This window comes from Lynx rufus, unplaced genomic scaffold (genome assembly GCF_022079265.1).
Source record: "Lynx rufus isolate CCGP_SWC_20201006 ecotype Redwood Valley unplaced genomic scaffold, mLynRuf1.p SCAF_8, whole genome shotgun sequence".
In the NCBI taxonomy this organism is placed as follows: Eukaryota; Metazoa; Chordata; class Mammalia; order Carnivora; family Felidae; genus Lynx; species Lynx rufus.
This window is the reverse complement of record NW_025814896.1, coordinates 27930049-27948689: the sequence shown is the minus strand read 5'-3', so window position 1 is coordinate 27948689 and position 18641 is coordinate 27930049. Positions and strand designations below refer to the sequence as shown.

The 18641-nt window shown below is 54.2% G+C and overlaps 1 long non-coding RNA gene across 1 annotated transcript in view; it reads right to left on the bottom strand.

Annotated features, from left to right (window-relative positions):
• Positions 1–7690: 7690 nt before the first annotated feature.
• Positions 7691–18641, bottom strand: part of LOC124504313 (uncharacterized) — a 70709-nt gene continuing 59758 nt past the window's right edge. The window contains exon 3 of the long non-coding RNA XR_006960369.1: positions 7691–8650. This is a non-coding gene — a long non-coding RNA (uncharacterized LOC124504313). The remainder of the gene's footprint in view (positions 8651–18641) is intronic.

Here is an 18641-nt window from a genome sequence, read left to right as displayed (position 1 = left end):
AAACTTCTATGCTGTTTAAGCTTCTACAATGTGGGGGACATTTTGTTAGAGCAGCAAAATGCTCATGTTCATATGTATATTTGTCTCTATATATGTATATATATGCATATGTACACACACATGCACTCACACAAGGAGAAGACTGGAAAGACGTATATCAACACATTAGCCTAGTTCATTCTGGAGAAAGGGATTTCTGCTGATTTTTTTTTCTCCTTGACACTTTGCTGTACTCTGAATTTTTTCTCGGGGCATGTGTTATTTCAAAATTCAACAAAAACAGGGGCACCTGGGTGGCTAAGTCACTTAAGCGTCCGACTTCAGCTCAGGTCATGATCTCACGGTTCGAGAGTTCGGGCCCCACGTTGGGCTCTATGCTGACAGCTCCGAGCCTGGAGCCTGTTTCGGATTCTGCATCTCCCTTGCTCTCTGCCCCTCCCCTACTCACACCCTGTCTTTCTCTGTCTCTCAAAAATAAATAAACATTAAAAAAAATTTCTTTTAACTCAACAAAAATAAAAGCCAAAGAAAGGGAAGCTCCTATAAATAGATCCTATTGTTGAAATCACCCTCATTTGCTTCATATGAGCCTCTATAGGTCACACACACACACACACACACACACACACACACAGATTTTATGGAATATTTCGCTTTGTTTCCTGAGGGTTATGGAACTTTTTTTTTTCAGGTGTTCTTTTTACTGAACAAAATGTCTCGAAGATGGTCCCATGTCCCCGTGTATAGGGTGACCTCATTTCTTATAACCAGCCCAACACGCTCCCTGGCTTGGCAAGCCAGGATTTACTGAACAGCCGTTGTTGGACATCTGCACTGTTTCTGATTTGAAGCCACTGAAAACAACACAGTGATCAAAGTCCTCAGACCTGCCTCTCTAAGCACTTGTGTGAGGCTCTGAAGTCCAACAAACATGGGTTCTAATCTGACTCCCCTGATTCTTTGCTGTGTAGCCTCAGGCAATCTCCTGTGCATCTCTGAGTCTCCGTCTCCTTACCGTAAAATAGGGAAACTAAAGAAGCTTACCCCATAAAATTTTTGCAAGAATAAGGACAACTAAACCCTACCACTTGCTTAATGCCTGCTGAGTACTTTTCCAACTGCTTCCTATGAGTTAACTGAACACTCACAACAGGGTGATATGAGGTCATGCTTAGACAGATGCCCTGAAAGTTTTCTAGAAGCTTGCAGCTTCTTTAATATATATATTTTTTTACTTTTTAAAAACGACTGCATTAGGCTTACCATATACATCGTACTGGCCAGAATCGACTTCAGATTTATACTAACTTAATGACAATGAGATATGGAAATGTTACTCCTATATAGCTGTATTCCTTCCCTCTTTTTGTACAATTCTTGTTATACACATTACATCTCATGTGTCACCAACCCCACAACATCCTCCTAGGAGTGCTCACTAGCAAGAAGGAAGAAGAAGGGAAAGCAGAGAAAATCATTGGTTAGAGCACCTGCTTCCCCGCAAATCTGTCCCAGCTCAAGAGCTAACAGCAGCCCTCCCTCTAAGTAACTGAAGGAGGTCATTGTCCCATCCTTCCTGATGGCGCCTGTGGGCTGACAATGGACACACGGACATGTACCCACGGCTCCCATGGGGCTTCCATTCAAGTGGTAGCATGACAGCTAGGAGTGTGGGTTCTGGTCCTAGACGCCTTGGCTTCAGGCCCAGGCTCTACCATTCACTGGCTGCGTGACCTTGGGCTACTTACCCTCTCAGTCCCTCAGTTTCCTCATCTGTAACAGCAGTACCTATCTCAGAGCATTTCTGGAAGGATGATATGAATTAATGCAGGCAAGGGACTCAGAACCTTATTTATTATGATGCATAATAGATGTTCAATAAACATTAGCCGTTTTATTATGTAACTTCAGAAATGCCATTGTGTGTGCCCAGAGAGGGGGAGAGAGAGAGAGAGAGACAGAAGGGGAAACAATATACACAGTGTGGGTGATTCTGCCTGGACATAAGCCCAGCAGTGCGCAAGACGCGGGGAGCGTGGGCAGAATCCTGCACATCTGAATGAGAGCTGAATCCAAAATTAGAGTTTGCAAACCTATATAATTGCTGCCACACATTACCCCTCTTTATGTCCAATGCACTTATTACGGCAAAGGACTACATTCAGAAAACTGTACTTTATGGGTGATTTAGAGGATTTTTTTGGAGTCCTATAAATTGTTTATTTTTATAATTGGCTCCTCACATTGGAACCTGACGCCCATGTTAAATACCCTCCTTGCAGTGACTATATTTCAAAATGATAATAAACAAATGGGTGAGGATTTTCCCAAGGTTGCTCCGCTGGTGGTTTCGGGGACCAGAATGAGACCCCCGGCTGGGGACTCCCAGTCTAGTGCTCTTTTTAAACTGGGTCCTGGGGGACAGCCTGACATTCTCCCAACAACTCCGATCTCAGCTCCTGGCTCCTCTCTGAGAAGAGGGGAGGGGTGAGTCCAGAACTTGAACTTGAACTCACCCCGAGGAGGGTGTGTGGAGTTGGGGGGAGAGGGGATGCGGATGTGAACCCCTGCTTCCCAGCTGGTTCTGTGCGACCTCCCTTGAGAGGCTCAGTTTCTACAGGGAAAGGTTGACACCTACCTATGTATGTATGTATGTATGTAGATATGTATGTATGTGTGATGCACACAGCAGGCGCTCAAGGGCATATTCCCTTCAAGCAGGTGGTGGGCTCTGGGTGCAATGTAGCTTTGAGCCAGCAGGTGGCACTACAGCCTAAGAAGCCAGAAAAAGGGGGCCAGAAAGCGGTGTGCCTGAAAGGTGGATCTGTTGGGGTCCCGCAGAGGGCGGGCCATTCAAAGTGGATGTAGGAGTCCAGGCCACAGGAGTGCCTGCCCCATGCCCGCATAGGCAGATACTCAGAGGCTCCCAATCTTGCATAACCAAGGACCAACCTTGAGCCGGATGGAGGCCTTCCCATAAGGCATTTCCTTGAACCTTCACAACTGCCCTATGGATAGTGCCAATAAGGTCCCGTTTTACAAGTGAGGAAAATGAGCCCAGAGAGGCAAAGTGACCTGCACGAAGCCCATGGGGTCACCTCTCCAAGGCTGCCCCACCTATGTAGTGAGGGGCGGGTGGGGGAAGCAGGGAGACCAGGGAGGAGGCTTGATAATGACCCCGGTGAGTACAGATGGTGACTGTGGACCCAGGTGGTGGCTTTGGAGGTGGGAGGAAGTGTTCGGATTCTGGGTATGTTCTGAAGGGTGAGGTAACAGAATTTGATGAATCTGATGTGTGCGCATGAAATTGTTATTCTATGTCATACGATTTACTACTTATGTTCCGTGATCAGATGCCGTGTAACAAGTGAACTCAAGACTTAATGACTTTCTCTGCACATAAACACCCCGCGGGCTGAGGCAGGTCAGCCAGCGGGGCTCTCCAAGTCTCCCTTCGTTCTTCAGTTCCCGCCAAGCCCTGCCCTACAGACCGGGGATGTTGTGGGGAGCAACGCCCAAAGGTTCTTGCCCCGTAGAGCTCGCCCCGTGGGGACCCAGACACTAACATGATGTCAGACGGTGACAGAGCAGCTCTCATATCAGGGGACATCAGCAGGCAGCCCCTGGGCCCCGCTCCAGGCCCTTGGGTCTGGCGAGTTAGCTCCTCACAGCACGTCCTAAAAGTCCGGAAGAGTTCCTAGCACTTTCTTTGTCATTGTTTTTCCACTTTATTTATTCTGAGAGAGACAGAGCACGAGCAGGGGAGGGGCAGAGAGAGGGGGAGAGACAGCATCCCAAGCGGGCTCCAGCCGCCAGCTGTGAGCCCGATGCGGGGCTCGAACTCAAGCACCGCGACATCATGGCCGGAACTCAAGAACCACGAGATCACGACCTGCGCCGAAACCGAGAGTCGGACACTTAACCGACCGAGCCGCCCCGACGCCCCAAGAGTTCCGAGCGCTTAAAAAAAGAAGGAGACAACTTCAAACTCTAGATTTACAGCCACGCTTGAAAACCTGACAGCTCTGACCACTGGGGCCTGCTTTCGCCCCTGGCGGATGTCACCCGGAACAGGGCCCCGGGCCCGACTCGCCTTCAGTGGTGACTGTGGTTGGTTCAAGGGAAGGGGCTGCTTTCCCTAAGATTTCCTCTCCGAAGACTGGTCGACGCAGGGTGAGGAGGCCTGACCTCCCTGTCTCACAGTGTGACCTCTTCCAAAGGGCTGTCCCCCGTCCAGAGTTCCTGATGGGCCTGGCCGAGGCTTCTGTTGCAAACGCCTGACTCCCCTTCCCTCAATCCCCCCCAATCCCAAGAGCACTCCCTGGAAAATCACCTGCCCTCAAACCTCTACGGCACTGTTTCTGCAGACTCCGACCTTCAAGATGGGCACGTGCTTGTCAGCCCCCCAGGGCCCCCCCACCTAGCCCACCTGGCCTTGCAGTTCCCTAGCTCCCATTACGTCCCGGCTTCCCCGCGGTGATAACAAAAGAAGGAGCTGACAGTTCCGGGGAGCAACTATTATCGTGCGAGGCCTCCTTCTCTGGGCAACGTGCTCACTTAATCCTCACAATAACCCCGTGATCATTACCCACTCATGCACTCGACCTACACTTTCTCTTGACCTGACAATCCCAGGTGCTGGCGGGAATGCGAAAGGGCGCCGCCTCTTTGGAAAAGTTCATCGGTTCCTTGTACCATTGTAAATATACTTAGGCTGGGACCCAGTGACTCCACTGCTAGATCTCTACCCGGGAAAAACGAAACCTTCCGTCCGCGCGATGACCTGTGTGCCCACGTTCACGGCGGCATTATTTGCAATCACCGAAAGCTGGAAATGACCCAAGTGCCTTTCAACTGGTGAATGATAAAGAAGGTGCTGTGCAACCGCAGGCTGGAATACGGGGTGGCAATAAAAAGGAACAGGCTTCTGATAAATGTAACGCGGCGGAAGCCCAAATGCCTTCTGCCGAGTGAAGGAAGCCAGACTCAAAAGGCTGCAGACAGGGGTGACGAGGGTCGCATAACGGAGACGTCTGTCATGGCTGCCCCAGTGTGCCCCAGTTGGAAGCGGCAGCACTGGGGACGAATGATTTCGGCTGGCGTCCAGGCCGCCCTCGATGTAATCAACACGCTGTTTACTTATTTGGGGGAGAAAAGGAGGTGGGGGTGGGGGCTCTGGGTTCCACTGCTAATAATTAAGCAAAAAAGTTTGAACACGACAGGAATAAATGAGCTCCCCCTCGGCGTTGACATTTCACGATTCTGCAATTCTGTGGCTTTCAGGCTTCAGAATTCCATGAGGCTGAGGACGCTGCCCACTTTGGAACCCAGAGGGCAGTCTTCTGGGACACTCTGGCTGGTGGGGGGGGAGGGCGGGAGGGGGGGAGAGGGACGGATGAAAATAACAGCAGGGGGGAGGGTTCTGACCCCTCTCCCCATAGAGTCCTCGCCCTGTCCCCGGGGACAAGGCCTCTGTCCCTTCCATTCACTCACCCCAGCTGATGCCACACACACCCCCACCAGAAGCCTCCCCACCTCCCCTCATTGTGTGAAGGGCTCAGATGGAGGGACAGCCCATTAACCCCTTCCTGGCCTCATTGCTTCACTCTGCAGCTGTCACACCGCGGCCTCGGGCCTGAGCAGGGAAGAGGGCCCGATAGTTAATCACAATTACAGCGCAGAGTGTCAGCTGTGAAGCTGGCCTCCTCCATTGGCTGCCAGCCGGCCCAGGACGACGGGTGACCCGCATCAGCCACGCAGCAGGCTCTGAGACAGGACAGTCCCTTCCTGGTCACTCCCGGGACCTTCCCCCAAAGACCCCAACAAGGTGTCCGCCATTGTCAGGCCTGCATCCTGTAGCTGTTGACCCGGCCAAGCCTCCCACCTGCCCCCAGCACCTCCGCTGAAACATCACCTCCTCCAAGAGGCCTTCCCTGACCCCCGGGGCTAAGGTGGCGCTGCTCCCCGTCACATGCCCTGCGTCCGTGTTTTGTTTTATTTTACTGCAGTGTTTGTCGCTACCCATAATAGTCTTGGGTGTTGACTGGCTTACTGTGTATATAGTTTCCCAAGGCTGAAGTTACAAACACCCACAAACCGGGTGGATTAAGGCAACAAAAACCTATTCTCTCCCGGTTCTGCGGCTGCAAGTTCAATATTAAGGTGTCAGCAGGGCGGTGCTCGGATGCTTCCCAGCTCCTTGCAGGGGTTGGCCCGCATCCTCGGTTTCGTCGACCTGTAGGCCCGGCTCTCCAGTCTCGGCCTCCATTGCCACACGGCGTCCTCCTTGTGTGTCTGTGTCCAGATTTCCATCCTTTTTTTTTTTTTTTTTAAAGAAGCCTGAGAAATCACAGACACTTTTCTTTTTTAAGTTTATTTATTTATTTTTGGGAGAGAGCGCACAAGTCGGGGAGGGGTGCAGAGAGAGAGAGAGAGAGAGGGAAGGAGAGAGAATCCCAAGCAGCCTCCACACCATCAGCACTGAGCCCGATGCGGGGCTCGAACTCACGAACAGTGAGATCACGACCTGAGCTGAAACCAAGAGTAGGACGCTTAACCGACTGAGCCACCCAGCTGCCCCAGATTTCCCTCTTCTTATAAGGACACCAGCCCATGGATCAGGGTCCACCCTCACCGAGCACAACCTTATACTTGCTTACGCCTGCAAAGACCCTATTATCAAAGGTCACATTCACAGGAACCAAGAGTTAGGACTTGGGCATATCACATAATCCCACAATGGCGTGTTTTTATTCTTCATGTTCTAAAAGAGCAGGGCCCTGTTGGTCTTGTCATGGAACATAGTCTCTGGGAAGCAGGCACTTAATTTTAAAACAACATATTGTATCATAGCCTTTGTCCCAAGCCTGAGCTGGGCCTGGGGACAGGGGCCACTGTCAGAATCTCTGGACAGGAGAAGCCCTCTGTCCGGTAGAGAACGGACACGGAAAGCAAGTTTGTCCCTGAAGATGACTCCCGTCTCTTTCTGGGGACCCTAGGGTCCAACTCACAGTCAGCACCAATAAACACGGCAGTCCGGACAGATGAGGAAGAGGGGGGGAGTGCAGCAGGACCGTGGGGGCCAGGGAACCAACTCAGACTGGGGACCACGGAGAGCTTCACCAGCAGCTGAGCCTTCTGGGAAAGGAGCGGCTGAGGGAGCAACATGGGCACTAGGGACGGAGAGAGCCTGGCGCTGGGCGGTCTGCCAGTGCTGCCTGGATAGGGCCAGGTAAGGCGGGGACAGCTCGGCCTGAACTTTGCCCTGATGGCAAGGGGGAGCCACCAGGGGATTTAAAGCTGGGGCTTGTCAACATCAAATGTGCACATCACTGATCTCTTCCTTTTTAGTTTCTATTTATGTAGTACATTCACCTGTGTCTTTAAGGGTCAACAGGTACAACAGGATGTGGCAAAGCCTGCCCACCCCCCACCCCACCTCCTCCGGCCACCCTAGCCCCTGACTCCCCTCCTGTGGGCAATCACTGTTACCAGCCTGTCCCAGAGAGTCTATGCAGACACAAGCAAATTTCTTTCCATCTCAAACATAAAAGATAGCCTAATTTACTCACCGTTCTGCACCTTGCTTTTTAAAAAATATCGAGGTAAGGGGCACGTGGGTGGCTCGGTTGGTTAAGCGTCCGAGTTCAGCTCGGGTCATGATCTCGCAGTTCGTGAGCGCGAGCCCGGCGTCAGGCTCTGTGCTGACAGCTCAGAGCCTGGAGCTGCTTCGGATTCTGTGTCTTCCTGAGGTATAAACGACATACAGAGAAATGTGGTTGTGTAACCAACACCCAGCTGTGATACAGAACATTCCCAGCTCCCTGAGTTTGTCCATGCCTTCCCAATCGATCCCCTCTATGCCCAGAGGAAGCCACAGGGCTGGCTTCTAGCACCATGGGTTGATTTATTTCACCTGTTCTAGAATTTGATACAAATAGCATCAGTACAGCAAGTTCTTTTTTGTGTCAGCTTGTGTTTACCGCGCATGCTTTGAGATTCGTCCAATCTTTCACCCATTTTCAGGACAGAGTAGTATCCCAAGACGTGGGCTCACCAGTTTGCTTATCCGTTCCCTAGTTGACGGACACTGAGCTGTCTCCAGTTGTTGTCTATTACAAACAACTCTTACGAACATGTGCGTATAAGTCCTTCCGGGGCCGTGTGTTTTTATTTTGGGCGGGGGAGGGGGGGCAAAAACCTAGAGGTGAAGTGGCTGGGTCATGAGCAGGCGTATGAGAAACTGCCAGCCTATTTTCCAAAGTGGGATGTCTGAAATACCGTTCCGTATCAGGGCGTAGAGCTTGTGCATTTGTGTTCATGGCCGCAGAGTGCTCCGTTGCATGGACGTCCCAAAATTTGCTTGCCAAGTCCCCTGTTGAAGTTGTTTCCAGTTGTTTGCGGCCATCAACAATGCTGCCGTGAATATTAGCCCTGTAGACATGGCACGTGGGTGAGTGCACCCGTAGGGCACACTCCTAGGTGTGGAAGTCTTGAGTGTGACAGAGACGGATGGTTGGGCTGCAATATCCACACTCCGTGTCTTCCGGTGAGAGAGAACTCCAACTTTTACCCGGACACATGATGCCTGGATCTATACCGTATTTCTCAGCCTCTCTTGTAGCGCTTAGTGTGGCCATGCAACCAAGTTCTGACCAATAGAATAGAAATAAAAGTATCATCTGTGACTTCCAGAAAGGGTCTTTATAGGGACATCCCTCCCTTCTTGACCCCTTTCTCCTTTCTGATGACTGGAAGGCTCTCCATCTGGGATGCAGATGTGATGGCTACTGTTTGAGCAGCCATCTTGGGCTGTGAAGTGGCAGCCACATACTGAGGATGGTGGAATAATAAGATAGGAGTCTAGTTCCCCACACTATGGAGCACCATCACCCTGCCAGCCCTAGACTGCTACCTTCAGACTTTATTTACATGAAAGAGAAATGCCTCTACTGTTTTTCAACGGCTACTATGAAGGGTTTCCTGTCACAGCCACTGGGTTATAAATCCCGTGCATCAGTGACTTTGAAAAGTAGTGAGTTTTGCTTTTAGAAAGGTCACTTTGGGGGCTAGAGCGCAGGCAGAGTGAAGAGCAAGTCGAAGGGAGTCAGGGAGACAAGGGGACAGTGGTCAAGGGGGGATAATAAGGTCTGAATCCATATGGGAGCGACTCAGATGCGGGTGGGGCAGCCAAACTCTCCCCAAACCTAATGGGAATGGTAAACAGGAAAGGATCTGACAGGTGTTCCCACCCCACCCCACCCCCACCCACAGCCCACGCTTTCATCTGACCCCAGCCCATTTATCCACCTCATTGCCCGCCTCCCCGTTTGCAAGGTGAGCTCCAGGACCCTCCCCCAGCAAGCTGCTCTTTCCAGAGTGCACCCTACCTGCTCTTACTGCAACCGCTCTGCACCTGCTGAACACTTTTCCCGCAAGGTCCTCATCTCCTGTGCCCGTCCAGCCCCTCCACTTGTCAGTCACGTCTTACCGGAAACGGGGCCTCCTCCAGGAAGCCCTCCGGGATTCCCTCCCGTCCCGAAGGTCCTCCTGGGGGGGGGGGGCATCCCGCGATGCAGCCCTTACTCCCGCATTTGCCAGGCTGCATTATAATTGTCTGTTTACAAGTCTGCCTGCAGCCCTAGGCTGACAGCCTTTCGCTGGTGAAAATGGCAGCCAGGAGGGGCCCAGTCCAGGACGGAGCATTTAATAAAATGCGCCCCACTTGCTGGGCCCTGTTCTCAGCGCTCATGCTAATCCATGCAATGCTCCGCAGGGCAACACCACAGCGAATGGGCGAGAGAGTGAACGAATGAATGAGGGAGGGAACGAATGAATGAGGTACCCACCAGGGGGCGACGGCGCTTTGCCACGGAGCCCCCGGCGGCGGCTGCAGAGACTGGGAAAAGCCGCTTCCCCGCCCCCCCCCCCCATTCGGGTCTCGCCGCCCCACCCCAGCCCACCCCAACCCCACGAGGGAATCGCCGGGCCCCGCCCGCCCCCTTCCCGCCTCAGATAATTAACTCGAACCAATAAAACGCTGATTGCGGCGCCTTTGTACGCGCCGCCTTGGCATTGTCATGGAAAACGGGGTCCCCTCCCCATCCGGGCTGCCCGCCCCTCCCCGGCCCCCGCAGCTGGCCGGGAGTCGGTCGGAGCCACCTGGACGGGACCGGGGGACCCCGAGCCGTCGGGCGCCCAGTCCATCTGCTCCCCACCCCCACCCGCACCGTCAGCTGCGGACCCGGCCCAGCCCCGGAGGCCGGCGAGAGCGTCCTGCGAAGCCCGCACCCCTTCCTCCCGCTCGCTCCCGCGGGACCCCGGGGCGGGGGATCTGGCCTCCGGGATCCCCGCCTGCAAGCCTGGGTTGTGTCCCCCAGGGACAGCGCGGCCGGAAGGGGGTTCTCGGTCCGGAATAGTAAGGATGATGAGAAGCCAGAGAGTGGGAGGGGAACCAACCGGTGGGAAAGCCCACCCCCCATTTCCAAGCCCCGGGACAAGCTCCCAGAAATCTCTCAGACACAGTATACTAGTATCTGAATACATTTTAAACACATACAGGAAAAGAGTCGCACAGGAAAACAAGTTGGGGGGAACGAACTTAAACAATGCAGTGGGTTCATTGTTCCTCATTCATCCTCACACCCCCACACCGTGACCGAGCTGGGGGGGGGCGGTATTTCTCCGGAGGGCTTTCTCTACATGCACACTTCTAAATGCATCTACGCCACAAGCGCATACACGCACATGTAGGAACCTACGCGGTATCACCACTACCTATCATCTACGGGCTGCTTTATTCCCCTCCGCAAGGCGCGTGCTACAGATCTTTTCCCTGGCACGGTTAACACAACAAGGCGGTCCCCCGGCCCCGCTTCAGCCTGGGGGGATATCTGCTGTCTGGCCTGAGTGTGTCCCTGACTATCCCTTGGGGGCCAAGGCTCCGCCCTCCGTCCCTGGGTGAAGGGGGCGCTGGGGTCCGTGTGTTCCTCCTGAACAACCTGTGAGGTCGGTGAGCTGTCTTTCAGCAGAGAGAAGGGAACTCATAACACTAGTACTAGTCGCAGTAGTAGAGGTAACCACCGCAAAGAAAAATATCCAAAACCTAGAAGTGAGACAAAAGGAAGTTCATGTGCCCTTTCAATGTCATTCTGAGACGCTGTCTGATCCGCCCAGAGAACCAGTCACCTGATTCCCGGGGAGACGTACCTTTGTTTGACTTTGCTGTTTATTATTGATCAGACTTCCTGCTCCGTGAAGTTACACCTTAACCGGTGAAAGGCGCACAGCTGCGGGGCGCCTGGGTGGCTCAGTCGGTTAAGCGTCCGGCTTCGGCTCAGGTCATGATCTCATGGTTCCTGGGTTCGAGCCCCGCGTCGGGCTCTGTGCTGACAGCTCAGAGCCTGGAGCCTGCTTCAGATTCTGTGTCTCCGTCTCTCTGACCCTCCCCTGTTCATGCTCTGTCTCTCTCTGTCTCAAAAATAAATAAACGTTAAAAAAAAAATTTAGAAAACGTAGCTCCATCAGGAGTGCATCTCGTCACTTGTGGTTCAGCTACAGCATGCTCAGGGAGGGGGAGTCATGCACCCACGGTCACAAGGTCTCAAAGCCTGGGCCGTCACTCCTGCTGCTTTAGTCGCTTAATATCTCAGAGCCTCCATCTCCGCATCTGTAAAATGGGAACAATAAAACCAGGAGAAGCTGTCGCCAGGAGAAAGCAGATCTGCCTGGCAGAAGGTTCGGCCGTCGTGGCAGCTGCAAACTGCTCATTTTGTGGTTGTGTCACACTCTGGAACGTGCTTGTGTCATGTCAGGGTCATCTGAGAGGTATTTTTCTGTCTTCTACCCCCAATAAGGCCAGCCTTTGTGCCCTGAGCTCTCGGCTCTTGTTGGGACATCCTCGGCAGCTTCTTTGTGTGTTCGGGTTTTTTTTTTTTCTCTTTCCTGAAATGGACCCCACTCAGATTGAGGGTCAAAGGCGGTAGACCCCAGACCTCAGGCTTGGACACTGTATTTGTTTTCTGCGGCGGCCAGCTGTAACAAAGTGCCACAAACTGGCTTAAAACAGCAGAAATGTATTATCTCGAAGTTCCAGAAGCCGGAAGTCCGACATCAAGGCGTCAGCGGGGCCCTGTGGGGGGTGCCCGCAATCCTTGGTACTCCTCAGCCTGTAGGCCCATCACTCCAATCTCTGCCCCTGTCACCACATGGCATTCTTCCCTGTATGTCTGTGCTTGTGTCCAGATTTTCCTTTTCTTACAGGGACACAAGTCGGATTTGGATTCACCTTAATTATATCTGCAAAGACCCTATTTCTAAATAAGGTCACATTCTGGGGCGCCTGGGTGGCTCAGTTGGTTGAGCGTCCAACTTCATCTCAGGTCATGATCTCACAGTTTGTGGGTTCAGGCCCCACGTCGGGCTCTGGGCTGATGGCTTGGAGCCTGGAGCCTGCTTTGGATTCTGTGTCTCCCTCTCTCTCTGCCCCTCCCCTGCTCGTACTCTGTCTCTCTCTGTCTCAAAAATAAATAAAACATTTAAAAAAAATTTTTTTAAATAAGGTCACATTCTGAGGTTCCCAGCAGATATGAATTGGGGGGAGCACGTTACTGAATCCAGGACAGACAGCCAGCATCTCCCCGAGCTCCTGCAGGGAGTCAACCCTCCTCACGTTTTCTGGGTTGCAAAAATCCCAGGATCCCTGTGAGACCCTCTGGATAAGCAGTATCAGGCGCCTAGCCCAGGGAGCTAGGACTTGGCATTTTCTCTGATCAGACAAATAAAGCCCAGGCGGGGAGCGGGCAGGGGGCGGGGCGGGGAGCGGGCAGGGGGCGGGGCGGGGGGCGGGGCACTGGCGAGTGCCCATTGCGACCTCTCTCCGCTCAAAGCCACGTGCACAGGCGCCGGGCTCTGAGACGTGAGCAGGCCAACCTCTCCTCTCTGGTCTATACCCGTCTGTCTAACGGACACGAAGGATACAGCTGCAAGTAATGTGACATCGTGTGTCAACTCTACCTCAACTTACAGAAATCAGAACAGTGGTTACCCGGGGGATGGGCAGGAGGGAGTGTGCTGGTGGCTGCGAATGTTCTTTATCTGCATCTGGATGGTTGTTACACAGGTGTGTACTTGCATAAAAATTCACTGAATTGCACACGTTAGAGGCGCGTGCTCCGGGTACTTTACTGTATTTCAGATCTTAATTAAAAGGCAGGTAGGCGGGAGGGAAGAGAAGCCAAGGGAAGGAAGAGAGATGAGCACAGTGATCCCTGGCAGGGCCTGGCTTCCAGAAGGAAGCGAAGAGGCCTTTCCGCAAATGGTGGGCAGAAGGGCGCCGGGGTCTGGCCTTGACAGCAATAACCGAAGGGAGGGGTGGTAGGGGGCGTGGCCCTTTCTTCGCCCCCCACCCCCGGCCTCCGCCTTGGAAGACAGAAAAGAGGGACTTCGGAGTCTCGCGTATTGGCTGTGTGACTTCGGGCGCGGCCTTTGCCTTCTCTGGGCCTCGGCCTTCTCACCGGGCAAATAAGGACGAAGCTCTCAAACAACCGTGAAGACTGAGACATTCGCTGAACTGCCCTGGGCACGGCGGTTCCTGCTGCTTTTCCTAGCCTAGCCCCGCAGGAGGAGGAAGGGTCCCCCACCCCGCGTCTGAGCCCCAGCCCCGTGGGCCTGACGGCCGAGAGGTACTGGTGGATTCCCGGGTTCACGTCTGTGGGCCGGTCTCATCTTGTTGCCTCCTCCTCAAGACGCCTTCCTCCTGCAGCTGCCCTTTCACTCGCTCGTCCAACCTGCAGCAATTCCCTCCACTTTTCTGCGACTCGGTTTGCCCATCTCTAAAATGGGGAAGGATACCGGTCCCTGCCGTGGCTGGCGGCTGTGAGGATGCAAGGATTTTGCACTTACAGCAGGGACTGGAACAACGCAGGGACTCCGGCCGCTGGTATGGCTATCCATGCACACCCACTGACTGAGCTCCTGCCGCGTGATGGGCACCACGCCGGGCACCGGGGGTCCCTGTGGGGCTGGGAACACCCTTCATGCAGGGCCGTGCAAGCGGAGGACAAGGGCACCCCCCGAGCGCCCCGCCTCCTGAGGCCGCTGCCTCCCGGGCTGAGTGTTTCAGCTGTACCCAGGCCAGATGCATGGTTTTGCCAAATGCTCCAAGAGAGGCTGTCACTCGGTGGCACAAAGGCAGCTCCTCGCACTCGGGGTGGGCGGGGCCCGGGGAAGAGCTCCAACCACCTGGCTTGGCAACTGCTCCTGGGGCAGCCTGGCCCCGAGCCTGGGCCCCCCTCCCCTCCCGGCAGTGAGAGGACAGGGCGGCCGGGAGGGCAGGGGCAGGAGCCCAGGATGCCTGGTGGAGAAGGGGTAAGCGCAGGGCACAGGGTCTGGAGAGAGGGAGGGAGGGAGACAGGGCAGACAGGAGAAGAAAAGGAGGGAGGGAAGAACATTAAGGGTGAGCAGCTAACTCCCACCTAGCACCCAAGGGGCCGGGCCCTGGTCTAAGTTACTCCTCAGAGGAACCTTCAAGACAGATACCATATCCCATTTTATAGCTCAGGAAACCAAAGCACAGAGAGATTATGTGACTTGCCCAAGGTCACACAGCCAGTAGGTGGCAGAGCTGAGATTCGAGCCCAGGGCAGCAGGAATCCAAGCTCTTAATCATCATGAAGATGAAGAGGTGGGAAAGGCAGGGGGAAGGAGAAAGACTAGACCAAAAAAAAGTGGAGACAAGGAGAAAAGGGAGAGGAAGGAAGAAAAGAGAAAAGGAAGGAAAGAAAAGATCATAGAAAAGATGGAGTGGAGAGAATTAAGGAGAAGTAAGCATGGCGGGGGGGTGGGGGGGAGGGCTGGACAAGACCACCTTCCGTCCCTCCATCCCCTCCCCTCCCCTCTCCCCCGCACCCAACTCCCACCTGCACGAGCTACTTCCTGAGTCACACACCGGGCTGAGGACAGCCCTGACCACCACACCAGACCCAGTTGGTCCTCTGGAAACAGTGGCCTCCCTGAGAGGGGCTGCTGAGCCAGCCACGGCCCAGAGCCGCTGGGGGTGGGGGTGGGGGTGGGGGGGCAGGCGGGAGGCGCAGAACTGGAGGGCCTCCTGGCACAGCGCCCCGCTGTTAGCCTGGCCTCAGAAGGCTTCTTTCTGCCCCACAGCCACCCTGCAGGGGGACTGTCTCCAGTTCAAAGTTGAAGCAGCCCAGGTCAGAACGGGACTGAGAAGCTCTCGGTGCAGGGCTCTAACCCACCGTCTGGCCCTGAGGCTGTGTTCTCAGACTCTGTACCCTCTAGCTTCTGTCCTCCATGATAAGGCTGAGCCCTCAGTTTCAGCAGCAGGCCGGCCCCACATGGGCCTGCACCCAACCAAAGGGCTCTCACACTCTTCCTCTTTTTTCTTTTTTTATGTTTGTTTGTTTGTTTGTTTTGAGAGAGAGAGAGACAGCTGGGGCAGGGCAGAGAGAACGGGAGAGAGAAATCCCAAGCACGCTCTGTGCCATCAGCACGGAGCCCGACGCAGGGCTCGAACCCATGAACCGTGAGATCGTGAGCTGAGCCTAAACCAAGAATCCGACACTTAACTGACTGAGCCATCCAGGTGCCCTCTCTCCACGTTCTTCCTTTTAACCATGCCTCCCAGTCAGGGCAGCCCAAGGCCTGCCAGCCTCCTGCAGGGGCAGCCTTCAGAGAGCACAGAGGAGAGGGGAAGAGAGCCCAGGCCCAGCATTCAACCTCCACCGAGCTCTCTGCATGGCCTGCGTTACCTGCAGAAGCCACTGGAAACTCAGAGGCTGAGGCATTGTTGACTCCTCACTGGGGCTACATGTCCATGGGGCCAGCCGGGGACTTCGGAGTTGGGAGACCTAAGGTCCAGTTTGAGACAGCCTGGGATCCCTCTGAAACTGTACCCCAATTTAATTCTGTGTATCCGAACTTTTTGGAGGAGAGGCTTTGGTTTTTATCAGACTCTCAAAAGAAGTTAGGTCTCCCAAAAGGTCACTCAGAGAGATTCGGCTCAAACAGTTGAACAGTGACCTAATGAATCTCGAAAATCATAGAACAGGAGGTCTGAATCTTGGGGCTCTGAGGGCGGGGGACCCAATGTGTTGTAACCTGTTGGAATCTCCATTGCCTGGCACATAGTAGGTGTTCAGTAAGTATTTGTGAATGAATGGGTGAACAATTTACACAAGGCAGAGCAACAGAAGGAACCAACAAAGGATGTAGAGAAGCCCTCTTTATCTGATGTTGCAGAACAAATCACCCCAAAACTAAGTGACTCATAACAATAGTAACAGGCCTCGTGATTTCTCTGGGTCAGGAATTTGGGACGAGTGTGGCTGGCTGGTCTTGGGGCTGCACTCATCCGAAGGTTTGACTGGGGCTTCTTGCAGAATCTGCTTCCAAAGTGGCTCATTCCTAAGAACTGCATGTTGGTGACAGCTGGAGGCATGGCTTCCGTTCCTTTCCATGAAGGTCTTTCCATGGGATGCTTGAGTAATTTCATGGCATGGCAGCTGGCTTCCCCTGGAGGGACCAGACCCAAGACCAAGATAGAGGCCGCGAGAGATTTCATGACCTAGCCTTGGAAGTCACACTCTGCCACTTTCCACAAAACCCTGCTGGTTACACAGGTCAACTTGATTAGTAGTCAACAAGGCCTTCAAAGTCAGAAGAGATCATGGGGGCCATCCTATGGGGGCTAGAACCCACAGAGGAGTCAGAGAAGCGAGAGGAAACTCTGGGGAATTCAGAACTCTGGAATTCACAGCTCTCCCTCAGGGAGTGGCCCTACCCCGCACAGAGCTGGGGTCATGTTTCAAGTCCAGTGCTTGACCACACTGGCCAGGCCAGTCTTCCACTTTCTACCTCATTCCTGGTCACACCTTCCCCTATTATCTCAGCATGCCAGACTTGCTGATTTCTTTTTTTTTTTTTTTTACTGTTTATTTATTTTTGAGACAGAGCATGAACGGGGGAGGGTCAGAGAGAGAGGGAGACACAGAATCGGAAACAGGTTCCAGGCTCTGAGCTGTCAGCACAGAGCCCGACGCGGGGCTCGAACTCACAGACCGCGAGATCATAACCTGAGCCGAAGTCAGATGCTTAACCAACTGAGCCACCCAGGTGCCCCAAGACTTGCTGATTTCTGATCAATTCCCTCAAAGTCATATGAATTCTCCCACCCCCAAGCCTTGCTTCTGCTCTTTCCTCTGCCTTGAATGCCCTTCTCACTTCTCCTCTCAGGCCACCTCCTCCAGGAAGCCTCCCGGAACGTACCTCTAAATGTGTCCGTCACCTTGCCCAATCCCCAGTGCAGCCCCGATGTCTCCACAGACCCCCCTGTACCATGTCTGCCTCCCCACGGCACCAAAAGCCCACGGTTGGAGGGCTGACCCACAGGTGCCCATCATTGTGTTCTGAATGCATGGATGATGGGTGGATAGACCCCGCACACAACAGGGGCCCCTTTGAGGGCTCAGAAAAGCACTGACACATGGCTAGGCCTCCGTGTTCCCACCGGCAGATTGTTAGGGAGGCTCCTTCCAGCCCCAGATTCTGCTATTACGTCCCCTTGGAAACATTCAGCAGATGGTCCCTTGAAATTAGACGAGATGGGTCAGAGCACGGTTCAAATCCCAGAGCTCCCGCTTCCTTTATTTGCGGGACCAGGGAAGTCACTGACCCCTCCATACTTGAGACTCCCCAGCGGTAAAAGAGGCCAACGTTCTTCAGCTTCCAGGGTAGTTGCAAGGGAGGAACCCTCTGGCGTGAGAAGGGTTCAAATCCTGGCTCTGCTACAGGGCACGTAGGTCACTTAACCTTTCAGTGCCTCACTTTTCCCATCTATTAAGTGGGGACAGCTACACGTGAGTTAGCAGGTTGGGTCTGAAACTGCATTCATCCAGGAAAATGCTCCGCCCAGAGCCTGGCACGGCGCAGATGCCTGTGGCAGCCACGGAAGGGGCGCTCAGTCTCTCCTCAAGAAGGACGTGTCCCTCGGGGGCAAGGTCAGCAGTGAGCTGACAGCCTCCAGCTGTGGCACCTTCAGGGTCCCCCTCGGCTTTTGAGCCGAGGCCATGTTTTTCCCAGGCAATCCCAGCCGGTGTCCGAGCCGGCTTGGGAACCCGGGTCTGGCCGCGGCTGTCCAACGTCGGGCTCCTGTAAGGCGACAGCTCTTCTCTGGAACTCTCCGCTGGGTTCACGTCGCCAGCCCTGCACAGTGGCTGAAGCTCTCCCTCTCCCTCTTCCGCAAGCACCGTGACCCAGCCAGCCTCCTACTATGCTAGCTCCGTCCCGGTGTCTGCACCTAGGGGCACCCAAACTGACTGGGCACTCGATACAGTGGTGGTTCTCAAAGCGTATCCCGGAGGCGGCAGCAGCAGCCTCTCCCGGAACTTGGACAACACGCACGTCCGCGAACTTCGAGGACTGCTGTCTTCGAGGAGGGCTGTGGTTAAGACATCACGGTAGCAGGGTGGCCAGGGCGGAGGTGTGTGTTGTGGGAAGGCGAGAATGCTTTATCACAGCCTCGCTCCCCGGGTTCCTGCCTCGATGATCCCCAAAATCCAGAGGAGTGAGCCAACGGGCCCCCCCTCCGCACCCCACTCAGGGGAAGGGGCCAGTCCCAGTCCCCA